The sequence below is a fragment of the Corvus cornix genome, chromosome 7, assembly GCF_000738735.6.
Source record: "Corvus cornix cornix isolate S_Up_H32 chromosome 7, ASM73873v5, whole genome shotgun sequence".
Classification (NCBI taxonomy): Eukaryota; Metazoa; Chordata; class Aves; order Passeriformes; family Corvidae; genus Corvus; species Corvus cornix.
In genome coordinates this window covers 14,922,882-14,936,124 of record NC_046337.1, presented here as the reverse complement: position 1 = coordinate 14,936,124, position 13,243 = coordinate 14,922,882, and the positions used below count along the sequence as shown (strand labels likewise).

Sequence of the window (13,243 nt, the reverse complement as noted above, 5' to 3'; positions counted from 1 at the left end):
CTGGAGAGTCTTACAGGAGAAGTCACAGAAACAGAACAGTGAGATTTCAGATTCTTGCCCAGAAGACCCTGAATTTACTTGAAAAGTGGGCAGCAGAGGTGAGCAGAATCCATCCAGAATGAGGTGGTACAACATATAGCACCTGACATAATGTAGCCAGTATTTAATAACAAGTACCCGAGGTCCTTTTTATTCAGAGGACCTGTTGGCAAAAGCCTTTCTGCAGGCTGTAGGTAGATTCTGCTTTACTTTGATACATCTCAGGAAGCTCCTCCTTTCTACGTTGGGTAGGTTATTTATCTTCTCAGTGTGTTTGCCCCGTTTGTGCTGTGGTGACGGTGAAGTGGAAGATGGATGGTGAAGATGCATTTCTTCTGCATCAAAATGAGCAGGGGAATTCATGTTCAGGCACTGCAATCCTACAAAACAATGGCTAAAATGTAGCCAGGTTTTCTAGTGTGAAAGAGAACCTTTTCAGTACTCCTCCTCTTGTGCAGACCTGTTATGTCCCAAAGCCTCCATGCAGATTATCATAGCCCTTTCCTTCACAGACAGGCTTAGAGATCGTGAATTTACAACACTGTTTCACAATGCTTACCCACTGGCTCTGGATCACTGGCCTCAGATTTAAGATGCTAGACTGCAGTGCCAGCCAGATAGGATCTCAAAGCACAGGGGGAGATTGAGGAATGTTTTGACAATTCCTAACCTATCCCATCCTACCTAATCCTATCCTACCCTATCCTGTGCTCATTCCTTTATCATGCTGTCTCCGACATGAATTAATATTTAGGTATATTAGAGAACAGATAACATTCATGGCAAACTGGCTTAAAGCCAAGGTCTCCAGTGAGAACGTGTCCTTATTTCCTTCACCCTTTCCTTGACTCTCCTCTTTCCCTTCTGGAGTACTAACCCATTTCTTCTCTTCTTGAGATGTTGCAGGTTGGTTTTTATAGTGTTTTTTAACTGAAGCTGAAATTTTCCAAATAATTGTATAGGAAAAAGACTGAGGTTTGAGAGAGAAACAGTTTTCACTGAAAGAGAAACCCGTGGCCTGGCAGCACCAAGCAGTGGGGCTCAGGCTTTCACTCACCTTCTCCCAGTCACCACGGGGTGCTTTGAGGAGGTATCAAGGTTACAACTTCCTGGCAGTAGTTATTTCTCCAGAAAAATAAAAGAATCTCTAGAGGAAAGCAAAGGCATGCTGGCTGTTTGGCTGCTTCCTCAGTGCCATATAGCATCCCCAGGGATGTTGCCTTGCAAGATTTTCTTCCCAAGGCCATAAGTTGGTTGATGGCTGAATGAGAAGCTTGGACATGAAGTGCCATTTCTTCCTGCTGCAGTGATCTCTGTTCAGGTCTGCTGGCCACTGGTGTGTTACAGTCAAGACCATGTAAAACCTCTCCCAGTGTAGTGTGAAATTTGCTCCAAAAGAGCAGAAACATCTGGTTAGTACTAGGAAGTGGTTGCTGGCTGGGTTTGGCAACAAGGGACCGCGTAGTTAATACACTCTTACCTCATCAGTAGGTGTCACTGCAGCAAAAGACAGGGTCCAGTGGAAAGTTTCAGAGGGGAATAGAGAAGGGTACTTCAGCCAACCTACCAGATGCAGTCAGTTCAGTGCTTCCTGACTACAGCCAGAGAACGGCTATGGATCTGGGTTTATGAATTGCTTGTAATAAGGCTATAGGAAATGAGAGATTAAGGAAATGAGTCATTAAGTGATTACAAAGACATGTGGAGCACACACAGTTGTGGCCGCCAGTAACAGAGCGTTGAGCAACCGTAAATTTCTTCTACGGGGGTTTTGGGAATGTTCCTGCTGAACTTGTATGCAGTAGTGAGTTACGGTTCGGTGGATGTAGTTGAAATGAACCAGTAGCAAGTTTCAGTCACTCCCTAGCACAAAACCCACAAAAGAGTTTTCTGAGGCTCAAAAATCACCCTTTTGATGCCAGGCCTGGTGACTTGTCCCAGGAGAAATATTTCAACAGGTAAGAAACAGCCACCCTCTGACACAGTAGGATTTAGGTCTGGACTTAAGTATGAATGAGGGAGCTTTAACCAAGGCTCAGTTCGAACCTCTTTTTTGGGGCCAAATTCTGAAAGCTGACAATGCAGCCCTATGCTAGAAACAGCTTCTGACTCAGTTTCCATATCACTGTCAACAGAACCACCAGCAGCTGCTCTCCCTCTGTCAAGGTGTTTCTCTGATGTGCTGGGAATGGCATTCAGCAATGCTGTTGCACATGGAAGTGCAGATAACCAGGTCTTGGGTCTGCAGAAAGTGGGGTGGAGAGGGCAGCAGTGAGGCTACGCTTGTTTGGCAGGTGCACCACTATCTAGTCACAGAAGTCATAAAAATGGACACTCCGTGTGGTTTGGCAGCAAACCCCCAAGTTTTTAATCCTGTTTTCTGGGAAGCACAGTCAAGAAAAAAAGACCTGAAATACAGAGCAGGTCAGCCTTGCTGCCTGCTATCAAACCCGGACTCTCCTGCTCTGCACAACCTTCTTGCAGGTTCTTGCTCCAAAATATGTTATGCAGCAGGTTCAACAATCAGGTTGCCAAGCAGTCAAATACTATGGAAGGAGAAAATGAGGTAGTCAGGTATCTTTGACGCTATCCTAATGGATTTACTAAAGACATACATAAAGCCCTGGTGGCCCAGATGCAGAAGAAAATTAAACAATATGAGATAGGTTCTCTGAGTCCTTTCTGATAATTTTTTTCACAGCATTTTGCCTCTAGAATGTGTTGGGTTTGTACCAGCACCACTGCAAGTGCTAGCTTTCAAACTGGCTCAATGCTCTGCGTCTTGTTTGCTGCTGGTTCCTTCTCCCATATATCTAATTCCCCAACCTACTCTCTAGACAGGAACATAACTACAGATGCAGGGAGGAAAAGGCACATTTTGTCCCCCCCCACCCCCCCCCACGGTCTAGGCTGACATGGAATGAGGCCTCTCAAAACAGGTATCCAGGTTAAACAGGTTAAAAAAACCCAAAAGTCATATTTTCATTCCCTCTCTCTCAGTTTTATTTTATATTTATATTCAGTCTCCTCAGATCCTTGCTGGTCTTCCATGCAAACAGTATTTTGGGTGTATACTACTTTGCTTCACACAGAAGTTAATCACAGCTGAGCAAAGAGTGGCTGCAGTACTTATAGTCCCAGTTCGGTTTCACCCACTCCCCAGACAAACCACTCGGGCTCTGCATAGAGAATGCAAACATATATCATTTCTTTATTGGTTTTGCTGCCTCGTTTTCCCTTCTCTCATGGAGCTAGCTGTCTTAGGAGGCTGAGACACTTCAGAAATCCCTGTAGTGGGCTGATCAATGGGGGAGGATGGAGCAGAAAATCCACTGTTCATGCTGTTGTAGCAGAAGCAGTAGCGCAAGCACTGGTGTGTACGTAAGAGGCTCCATATATGAGAGTTCCTGACCCTGTGACTTTAAATCTGACTAGATAAGAGAGCCAAAGAGTGGGAGGTGAAACAGAAGCCCAGAGAGCTGAAAAGATTTGTCATAGCAGATCTGGGACTGGTGCCCAAGCCTTCTAAGCACAGCTGGGTGATGATATTATGGTTATTATTAATAATAATAATAGTTAGTGTGCCAAAAGCTGGCGTTAGAGTAGGACTAAAAGAGATCACCAAACTGAGCAGAGTGTGGTGAATATTTTTGGCCAAAGAACATATCAGTGTTGACATCTTTCAAAATCTCTCAGGTATTTTCAAAACAAACTTTACAATTAAAAATAGGCACTGCACTTAAAAGCAAGGAGAAAAGAAGTTTCTAAATTATCTGAGTAACTAATAAGTGTAAAAGCCTTTCAATTTCATTCCAATGAAACATTTCATTTAGATCCAAAATTAACCTTTTCCTTTCATCCTAAACCTCAAAAGGTTATCGTGTTGGTTGAGCCTTTTCTTCCTCTCTGATTTTCCATTTTGGTGATCAGACCAAAATACGCAGCACTCACCAAGCTCCACTCATAAATCCTAAGGAAAAAACGTGCCCTATGGACTACATTAAACTTTATTATGTAGACTTTTCAACAATGAAAATCTCTCTCCCAGGCATTTTAACTACATCACCACAGTAACTATCCTACCATGCTACAACTTCTACTACAATATTTCTTTGTTGCACAGATAACTGTGACCAAGCCCTTGCTAACGTAATTCATGAGAGGGAACAGCATGATTGAAACAATACTCACGCTTCAGGGTTGACCTCTAAACCTGTCATAAGTCACAAGTGTCAAAATCAAGCAAGGTTATACAGGGGAGGTTATGAAATTTCATCACTTATCCAGATGTTGGATTTTCTATGCCATAATGACAGGCAACTTACTCAACTGTGTATGTTCTGATGAAAAGAACACATTTACTTTATTTTGATGGTTTTTCATTTTTAGATGATTCTCACCTCTTCTACAGCAGATTATTTTCTGTACTGTCTTTAGAAATGTTTCTTTTTGTTTGGTTTGTTAGTATTTCTCTGTGTGAGACAATGCATCAACACCTTTCATTCTGAGCAAATTCAGCCAAGAACTGTATCGCAGAGATATTTGCTACCTGATGAAATGTAGAGATGAGTGGAAGTAGCTGTTTCACAGCACAATGTTTGCAAAAGCTCAGGAAAGGAAAGACAAAAGAAGTGTGCCTGCAGCTGAAAGTGAAAGCAGAAAATTCAAGCAGAAGCAAACTGATCTAACAAGAATGCTACCCAGACACTGGACCTCTTCTCCTCTTGTAGAAAATGTCAAGTGATCTTAAATGATCAGGAGTAACTGGAGCTGTGGTTATGTCTGGTCAGAAAAGCTCCCTCATCGCTCTCTGTGGAACCTCCCCACCTGCCACGAGGATACTTTCTGTTCTCACAAACACACTGAGATCCACAGGCAGGACAGCTGAACACCCTGTTCTGTTTGATGTTGTCTGAAGGAAAACAGTCCCCACTAATGACTAAGTCTCCTGTGTTGCTTCATCCTTGCCCTCCAAACACTTGTTGTACTCAGAGTCCTAGATCTGCAGAGACGAGAGGTAGGCATGAATTTTTGGATGTATCCAAACACAGGTCAGAAGAACACACCAACAGAGTTCTCTAAATCCTTGCATTTTCCTGGAGTCACCTAATTACTTCAAGGGTTTCTCAGAAATACCTGGAGTTTCCCAGACAGACTGGCCTTTGAGAAGCTGCATTGTGACTCCATCAGAAGCCCATTAATTCCGCCCTGTATGAAGTCCTGTTGTCCAGAGAGTGATAACATGCTGAAGAGATAAACCTGTTCAGCAGAGCCTTGCCTTCAATTTACACACACAACAGTGTAATGCTGAAAGCCCTCAGAAAAACACGTGAACATTGAAGACAGGATTTTCTTTTTCCTGTTTCTTTTTCTTCCAGGGGAAACAAAATGAACTTTAATAGGCTTGGGTGTCAAAGCACAGGAGAAAGCAATAATCCTAAAAACACAGCATCAGCAGGAGACATACACATGGCTCAGAAAACCTAGCAGAGGAATAAAAATCAAGAGCTATATCCAGACTGGCCACGATAGTTGCCCTAACATACAGGAGCAGCTACTTTACTGATACCAGAGCAATCCAGGGTCTAACAGTAACTCACTAAATATGATCCCAAACTCATTGATGACTAAGATGCCTACTAAGTTTGCCATCTGAGAGGGACACTGTGGTATATAAAAGAGGGATGGTTACAGGGTGTTGATAGTGAGGTGCCAATAAGATCTCTGAAGATGGACTGTCCTCTGCAGTGCATACCATTCCCATCAGGATGGTGTGGGATCACACTAGGGCAGCAGGGGAAGGGAATCAGAATTCACCAGCTTAATTGGAATAAAGCACCATATGAAGCACTTGATTTCCCATCTCCTGGATGTTTTTCTGGAATAAAATATTCAACAGACATGTAATAAGCTGAAATTAGAAGGCCTGTGTTTGTATAGGAGGTGAAACCTGATATTCAGATGTCCTCTTCTGGCTTTACAAATCTGGATGATGTGTAGAAGATTTCTATGCAGAAGGCTGACACTCTAACAAATACCAGAACAATTCTGTGCTCTACACAAAGAAATGTCACACAATAGTCAATAGATGATGTGCTAGTCCTCATTCTTCACCCCTGGCACTGCGTACAGCACATGGCCCATCTCTGGCCCTGTTGTTCTCGTCCACCCGTCTCTAGCTAAACATTGGTACTTTTCTGAATTTGGCAGCACGGCCAATAATAACGACATTTCAAGATAACTCTAAAACTGTAAATAAAATTAATAAACATGGTTTTGCAACCTCTGAGGGAAGGCTTCAGGTGAAAAACTTTTTTCACTTCCTTTTTCATATCTGTTCCAAGGCTCTGCATGGGCATTCCAGTGATGTTTAACCCTATCTGTACTGAATGGGGGTTGTTGCTACTGATGGTTTTGTTCCCTTGGATTCAAGAAGCAACATCTGAAATTAGGGGTCAATTATACATATGTGAAATAGCCCTTGGTTTGGAAAAGCACCAAGATTATATCATGAGGCCCTCCAGGAACAACAGCACTCTAGGTGCCACCCATAAGCCTGGGGAGTACCTACACTCCTCAAACAGAAACAGCCTCAGCAACACTCAGTAAAGAAAGGATGGTGTGGGTAGGGAAAGCAAGAAGGAAGAAAGGAAGAAAGGAAGAAAAGTTACTCCACCTCACCCTTATAAATGGCTGCAGGGACATTGAAAAGGACATTGAAGGGCATGCAGAATGTCCCTATCCAAAGACAAAATCAGATCAACCCAAAAGATATGCTCAAAATTACCTGGTAATGAAGACTCCATGCCCTTCTTACCCTCCTTGCACAAATCTATCCCAAAGTTTCACTGTTCTTACTTTCCCTTTTTCCAATCTTTGGATAATCTATCATGAGCATGGAGAAGAGGTGATCCCACACCACACTGTAGCTCTCCTCCCATTATTGGAAGACCTCTGCACTCCAAAGCAATTCCACAACATCCAGAAATTTGCTTTGAAAGTTACTAACTTTGGTACACCAAAAATAAAAATAAGCAAGTAACCCCATCATGGAAATAAGCAGCTGTGTTTAGAGGCACTCATGCAAGAGGAGACAGGGTGAGTGGCCAGGGGTGTGGAGGAACAAAGAAGCTTCTCTGGCCATTGCCAGTATTAATGAAAGACCAATCCTAGGAGTTTGCTCCAGCAGTTTTAGAAACAATAATAACAGTCCTCCCCCTCCCAACATACTAAATCTGATCCTTGCTAATGTGAATTAATACCAGGTTTCAGTGCAGCCACTGGGGTAATGTGATACTCTGGAGTGCTGTAATCCTAAACAGAGCATTAGGAGAGCAGCTCACGCCACAGCTGTGGCTCCTTGCAGGTGTTTATTCCCCAAGTAGCCCCTTCAGCAGCAAGTTTCTGACTACATGAGAGGCGTGGGGGGAACTCTGTCATGGTCAGACAATAAGTTTCTCTGGAATAAACATGCTGGCCCAGTGCTGGCGGTACCAGGAGGGCTGGGAAGGGGGAAGTCTGAAGTGCTATGGTTCTCTGTTTATTATGTACAAAAGGAGAGAGAAGCAGGTGAATGAATGAAATAGATACCTCTGAGTCACCCCTTCCCCTGGTGACTGGGCACACAGTGCCTGTGCACACATGTGCTCTTTGTTCCTGTGAGTGCTGTTCCTACTGCCCCTGCCCCACCGCTTCCCCTTATCCCCCCCCCTGCAACCAGCCCTAGCTCACACATTTAATCAACAATCCCAACTATTCATTTTTCAGGGGCACCAAAGGGAAACAGAAGTCTCCCAAGCAAAGTTCTGCCTCCTTTGGGACTGCCCTGCTTTCCCTCTACCCATCCTTCAGCACCCTCCTCCCCCAAGCCTCTCACCATGCCTGTCTGCAGCCACAACTTGATATTGGGTTTCAGCAGGCCTCCAGCTGACCCGGTGGGTTCATCCTATAAAAATACCTCTTGTGCTGTTCATCTCTCTGATTACTTCTGCCTTGTAACAGGTGGGGCTGCCAGCTCAAAGGGGGAGGAAAGGATGGGAGAGCTGCCTTTTAGCTACATGCCCTCCTCCTAAGGAAACAAAAAGCCCCATTTGTTTACTCCCCCAGCTAAGTCCCCAAGGTCTTGGGGTTTTTCAGAAAAGGGCTTTGTGTAAGTCCATTATTTTTTAAGTTCAATACCACTGGAGTCAACGGAGGGACATGAACAGCACTTGCCTAGCTGAATTTCCAGCACAACCTCTTTCTATTTAAATGCAGGCCTCCATCAAATTCCCAGCTGACTTACGTGATCCTCTCATCACTGCAGGAACAGGTCGGAAATTTAATTAGTCTCAACAAATTCAGTGCTTCCTGATTGTCTCTTGGGCTAAGAACTGCCCTTTCTGACTGTTGACTCGAGCTTTCAGTCTTGGTTGCTCTCAGAGAGTAGAGAAAGAGGATGGAAGCAACTACAAAATATCAAAATATTTTGAGTTCCAAATACTTCTGTTTAACTCAGAGTAGCGAGTCAGATTTTAACAGTTTGCAACATGGGTGTGTTTAATATGTAGATCTTAACTCATTGGCTTGCTCCACTTCTGCAGTGGTATAACCCAGGGAGTACTGTTTGAAAGTGCAAAAGAGTTTCCTCTTGCTCTTGATAGCACCTTTACATTTCTTCAGGAATCAGGGAGTCATGGTGCCCGAGATTTGTCTAGGTAAATAAGGAAATGCATAAACAGTTTCTACACAAAACAGGAGGGATTTAAATGCACAAAGCTCATATAAGTTCTCAAAGAAACAAGAATGGAGAAGCTCTAGGGATGGAAAATGGCCACAATTTTTCTGAAGAGCAGTTTGCAGCCAAAGAATTAATTTTAGAGTTACATTGGAGGACAGCTGAAGAAAAAACTAGATATGAAACTAGAGGATTTATTTCTAAGCCCTCTTCCCATCCATCAAAAGAAAAGGCTTTGAAAGAAAGTATGCATACAGGGAAAGTGAATGTTTGGGAGGGAGGTATTCATTGTCATCAGCCTGCAAGTCTCTAATCCACATCTAGAGATGGAAAGAGAATCTGTATAACAGGTTATAGACTGAGTTTTCTTTTCTTTTCTTTGCCTTTCACATACTTCTATTTCCTAATGCATTATTCCAGATGAGACTTATCCAGCATAGAAATGCTGAATTCTTAAAATGACCAGGGTACTTGACTGGTGATTTCCTAGCTCCCTAGTAGTCTGCACTATATCTGATGTATGAAATTCAAGAGACCTTGGATGGAGACATTGAGAGGTGGATTTTTTTCTTACTTCATTGCAAAGCTATAATGAGGAATTTTTTAAGGTTGCTACCACCTAACAGGGAAAAGCTATTGACTGGCATTGACTTTGTCACCTATAAGGCACAGCAATCCTCAAAGGTAAGTGACAGAGCAAGACTGAACGGGAATAGCCCGAATGAAGGAGGCCTCCAGAGTCATTTTTTCATAAGAGGACTTTTTCTGTGCCCTCATCAAACAACCTAAGTACTAATATTTCTACTTTTTAGTTAATAATCTTCTCTGACATCTCTTCTGCATTTTGCTGCATTTCACAATGAAAACCAGCAAATTACCTGACTTCCCTGTTCTCATTTTTCTGTTCAAGCAGTTCTACTTGGGAAATGTGGGCAATAGAAATTAATATATTTTTCAACAAACACAGAGTTGCTGATAAAGTCTGAAATATAATTCTAGGTCGTCTCTGCATATGGATAGTTGCAGAGTCTTTTGGAAGAAGAAACTCCTTTCTTGTCTTATACTCATCCCTGTTTTCATCAGTGCCCTTTAAGTTATTGTTCCTCACCTAAAAAAATCTTCAAATTATAAAAGGACAATGATTTGTCTGTCTTTCACTTCCATGGTGCCTAAGTGAAGCACAAAAGACTAATATATTATACTGTGTGATATTTGTTTCTACTTCACACACAGAAGAACATTATGTTTCTTTATTCTTTTATGTCTCTCTCGCCTGTATTTCTTGGAAAAGGGAATTGGAGTTGTTGCTAAGAATTTAATAGCTGTTGTGTTTAAAATTGACCCATTTTCACAAAATTTCATCAGTCCAAAGTGGTCTAAGCAGTTGAAAATAAATGTATTTTCCCCTTTCCAGTAGTCATCACCTTTTTTTCAGACCTTCATTCTCATTTTTGAGATGAAAGTAGATTGGAAATAAATAATCACTGAGTCAATTTCTGCAAATACTACAGAGATCCCAACATAACCAAATGCAGTGGTGTTTTTCCTTTGCAAATCATTTCAAAAGAGTAAATTGCTGTGTTTGAACTGGAAGTACCATCATTATGAATACTTTGAAACCATAAAGCAGGTGACATGATCTACTGTGTTTGTTCTTGCTGTGCCTGCTTGGCACAATCTTCCTAAAAGCCTCAGGAGCTGCTCTGGGGATGAATTTGTTCTGCAGGGGTCTTCCATTTACTTTGATTTATTGTGATTATTCAAAGTGTATTCTCATTTGGATGGTCAGGGATTTACACACATAACTTCCATTAACACTAAAGGGTGATACCATTATGACAAATGTACAGTTAATCTCTGGCACTGTGGAGATAAAAATATCCCTCAGAGAGTGCTCTGGCTGGGCTGGAAACATTCATTATCTGAGTTGCATTTCACAGCATGAAGCAGCTTTAAAGGCTGCTTTATAATTTTACTGCCCCTACCCTGTATTTCTTAAGGGGAAGGAGAGGAGAGACAAAGGGGACCTACCCACGGGAGAGGTGAAGGAAAATGAGATTGCTTCCTTCAAACCCCAGTGCACAGACAGTGTTTCACATGGATAGCAGAGAGGATCAGATGATTTTTGATCTCCTTCCTGGATCATCATCATCATTGTGGGATTGCCTCAGAACACCAGGGCACTTGCTGCTTTTATTTTATACTGTCACAGCAGCCCTTGGAGAGGGAGCCTCATAATCTTTCCAAGTCATGCCAACAAATAGACACATGAAATAAGAGATGATCCATATTCAGAACACCCTACAGTCTTCTGGTGGGAATCCAAATCTTAAGAGACTGGAAGCACCTTTTCATTGCTCCTCATCTACATACGGTTCAGCAGGGTTTGACATCACTGGTGTTGAGTACTGCAGTGTGTTTGTCCCAAGTAAATGTGGCTACTTCACCACTATCAGGCAAAAGTATGCCCAGCCTTACCCAGCAAATCATGGTCAGGCAGGTATACAGGGTCTGTCTCACAGCTGTCTCACAGCTCTTTTCGCCAAGCCGTAAAATGAGTCCCTGCACAATACAGTTCTTTTCCATGCTTTCCTAACTGAAGAGATGTTACTTCTGGTCTGGAGCCACCCTGCTGCAGAGAACCCATAGCATCCCCAAAATGCCCAAAGGAGTTGGTGAGGTGGACTTGTACTGTTAGACCATCACAAGGAACAAGAAACTCAGGTAGTACAATGCAGAATAGCAAGGTACTTCCTCTTCTTACATATTTTTCTTTTTCCCCTCACAATTTCTCTGTGTCTCTTTTATAGCCTATATAATTCATTGAAGCAAACCAGAAGAAAACAACTTGGATGTGTCTATATTAGAGGCTGGCACTATTTCTTTTCTCAATTGCTTTACTGAAGCCATTTACATCACCCGCACAGGCCCAGAGACACTTTGATTTGGACAGGAATTGCACCTTTGGGTTTATTCTCTCTACGACTTTATTATTACACTGGACATCATGACACATTTTAAGTGGTTCCCTGTCTTCAGCTGTAACTGAATACTGTGTTTAGATAGACCATTAGGCTCTCTTGCTATGGTAATATGGATTCTGTATTTCAAACACCACAGAAAAGTTTTCCATTCGGGCAGGTGATTCCGAGTTTGTAAATTCAAAATATCGTTCAACAACCTGAACCAGCAAAACTCCTACAAATATTACAAGACCGCCAGAAAATGCAGAAGAGAAAATGTTCTGTGTAAACAGCAAGTGCAAGCAGTGAGGAGGAGGAGGAGGCAGGGAATGAATGCAGTTGTCATTTAATTGCTTTTAAAGCTTTTTGTCATCTTTTTCTCATTTCCCCCCGCCCTGCCCAAGACCAGAATATCGTGCATGTAACAGAATCCGTTCCGATTAGAAGGTTTTGTTACAGCTGTAATAAGCTTTCACACAGGAAAAGTCCCCTGAGACCTATATTTCATCTCAACTTTCCCTACCGCATTAAACAGAGGGTTTGATTCTGGAAAGCAGAGATTGAAATTCTCTCCTCCCGCACTCAACACTGGAAAGTAATGAGAATTGACAGTTCCAAGGCTTGCTGTGAAACTAGCATGGTCTGGACAGAAACTGCCTCTGTGATAACAGGTTTGGGAATGTTTCCACTTTCATCTGTTTATTTATTATTCTTATTTATTTTTCTTAGGCTTGTGATTTAGGGGAGAGAGAGTGGGATGAGGAAAAAAAGGAAGAAAAAAGGGAGTCAGTAGCTTGGCAGCACACAGCCTAAATCTAAACACCACACACACTATACCCTGGAAAGACCTGGATTCTATACAACAATTTCTGTAACACCATCACTTGGATAAACCAGCAACTTACTTGGAAAGAATCTTTGCTTTCCTAGAATTCGTGTAACTAAGAGATAAAATGACCTTGAGAGATGGCAGCTTTCCTTGTAAAATACATTAACTCTATCAGAGCAAGTCTCGCTGACGATCCTCCTTCGTCCCTCCTGGGGTGAATCTGACAGGAAAACAGGTCTGGCAAAATCCTGCCAATGGGTCTTATTGCACGAACATCATCATGTTTCACCTCTGGCCTCAGCTGTAATGGCTTAAAAGGGAGACTAAAAATCTCTAGTTAGCATCATCTGTGGGTGCTAACTTAATGCAAACTTGCCTTGACCCATCTTTAGTCCTCCTCATTCAAGTGATGACTTTTACCCACTTTGTTGCCCTTTGAAATGAACTGGAAGCCCAGTTACCATGAGGTCTGTCCCAAAGTGGTAGTCCCTTGGATTGTCCTCTTGAACAATTTCTGTTCCCATGGTCCTGCAACAATGATTTTTAAGAGGAAAATGAGGATTGAGAGTGTCAGGCAGCAGCCAGACAAATCTGCTGTGCAACCGCTTCAGAAACTACCAGTCCTGTGAAGAGCAGAAATGACTGAGCATGGATTCTGAGGCATAATGTTATTTGGCTGGAGTTTCTGGTGTTTAA

The 13,243-nt window shown here is 42.4% G+C and overlaps 1 long non-coding RNA gene across 1 annotated transcript in view; it reads right to left on the bottom strand.

Moving 5' to 3' along the window:
* LOC109145624 overlaps positions 1-8,039 on the bottom strand; it is a 40,596-nt gene extending 32,557 nt beyond the window's left edge. Inside the window, exon 1 of the long non-coding RNA XR_002047149.2 lies at positions 7,916-8,039. This is a non-coding gene — a long non-coding RNA (uncharacterized LOC109145624). The remainder of the gene's footprint in view (positions 1-7,915) is intronic.
* Positions 8,040-13,243: the final 5,204 nt, after the last annotated feature.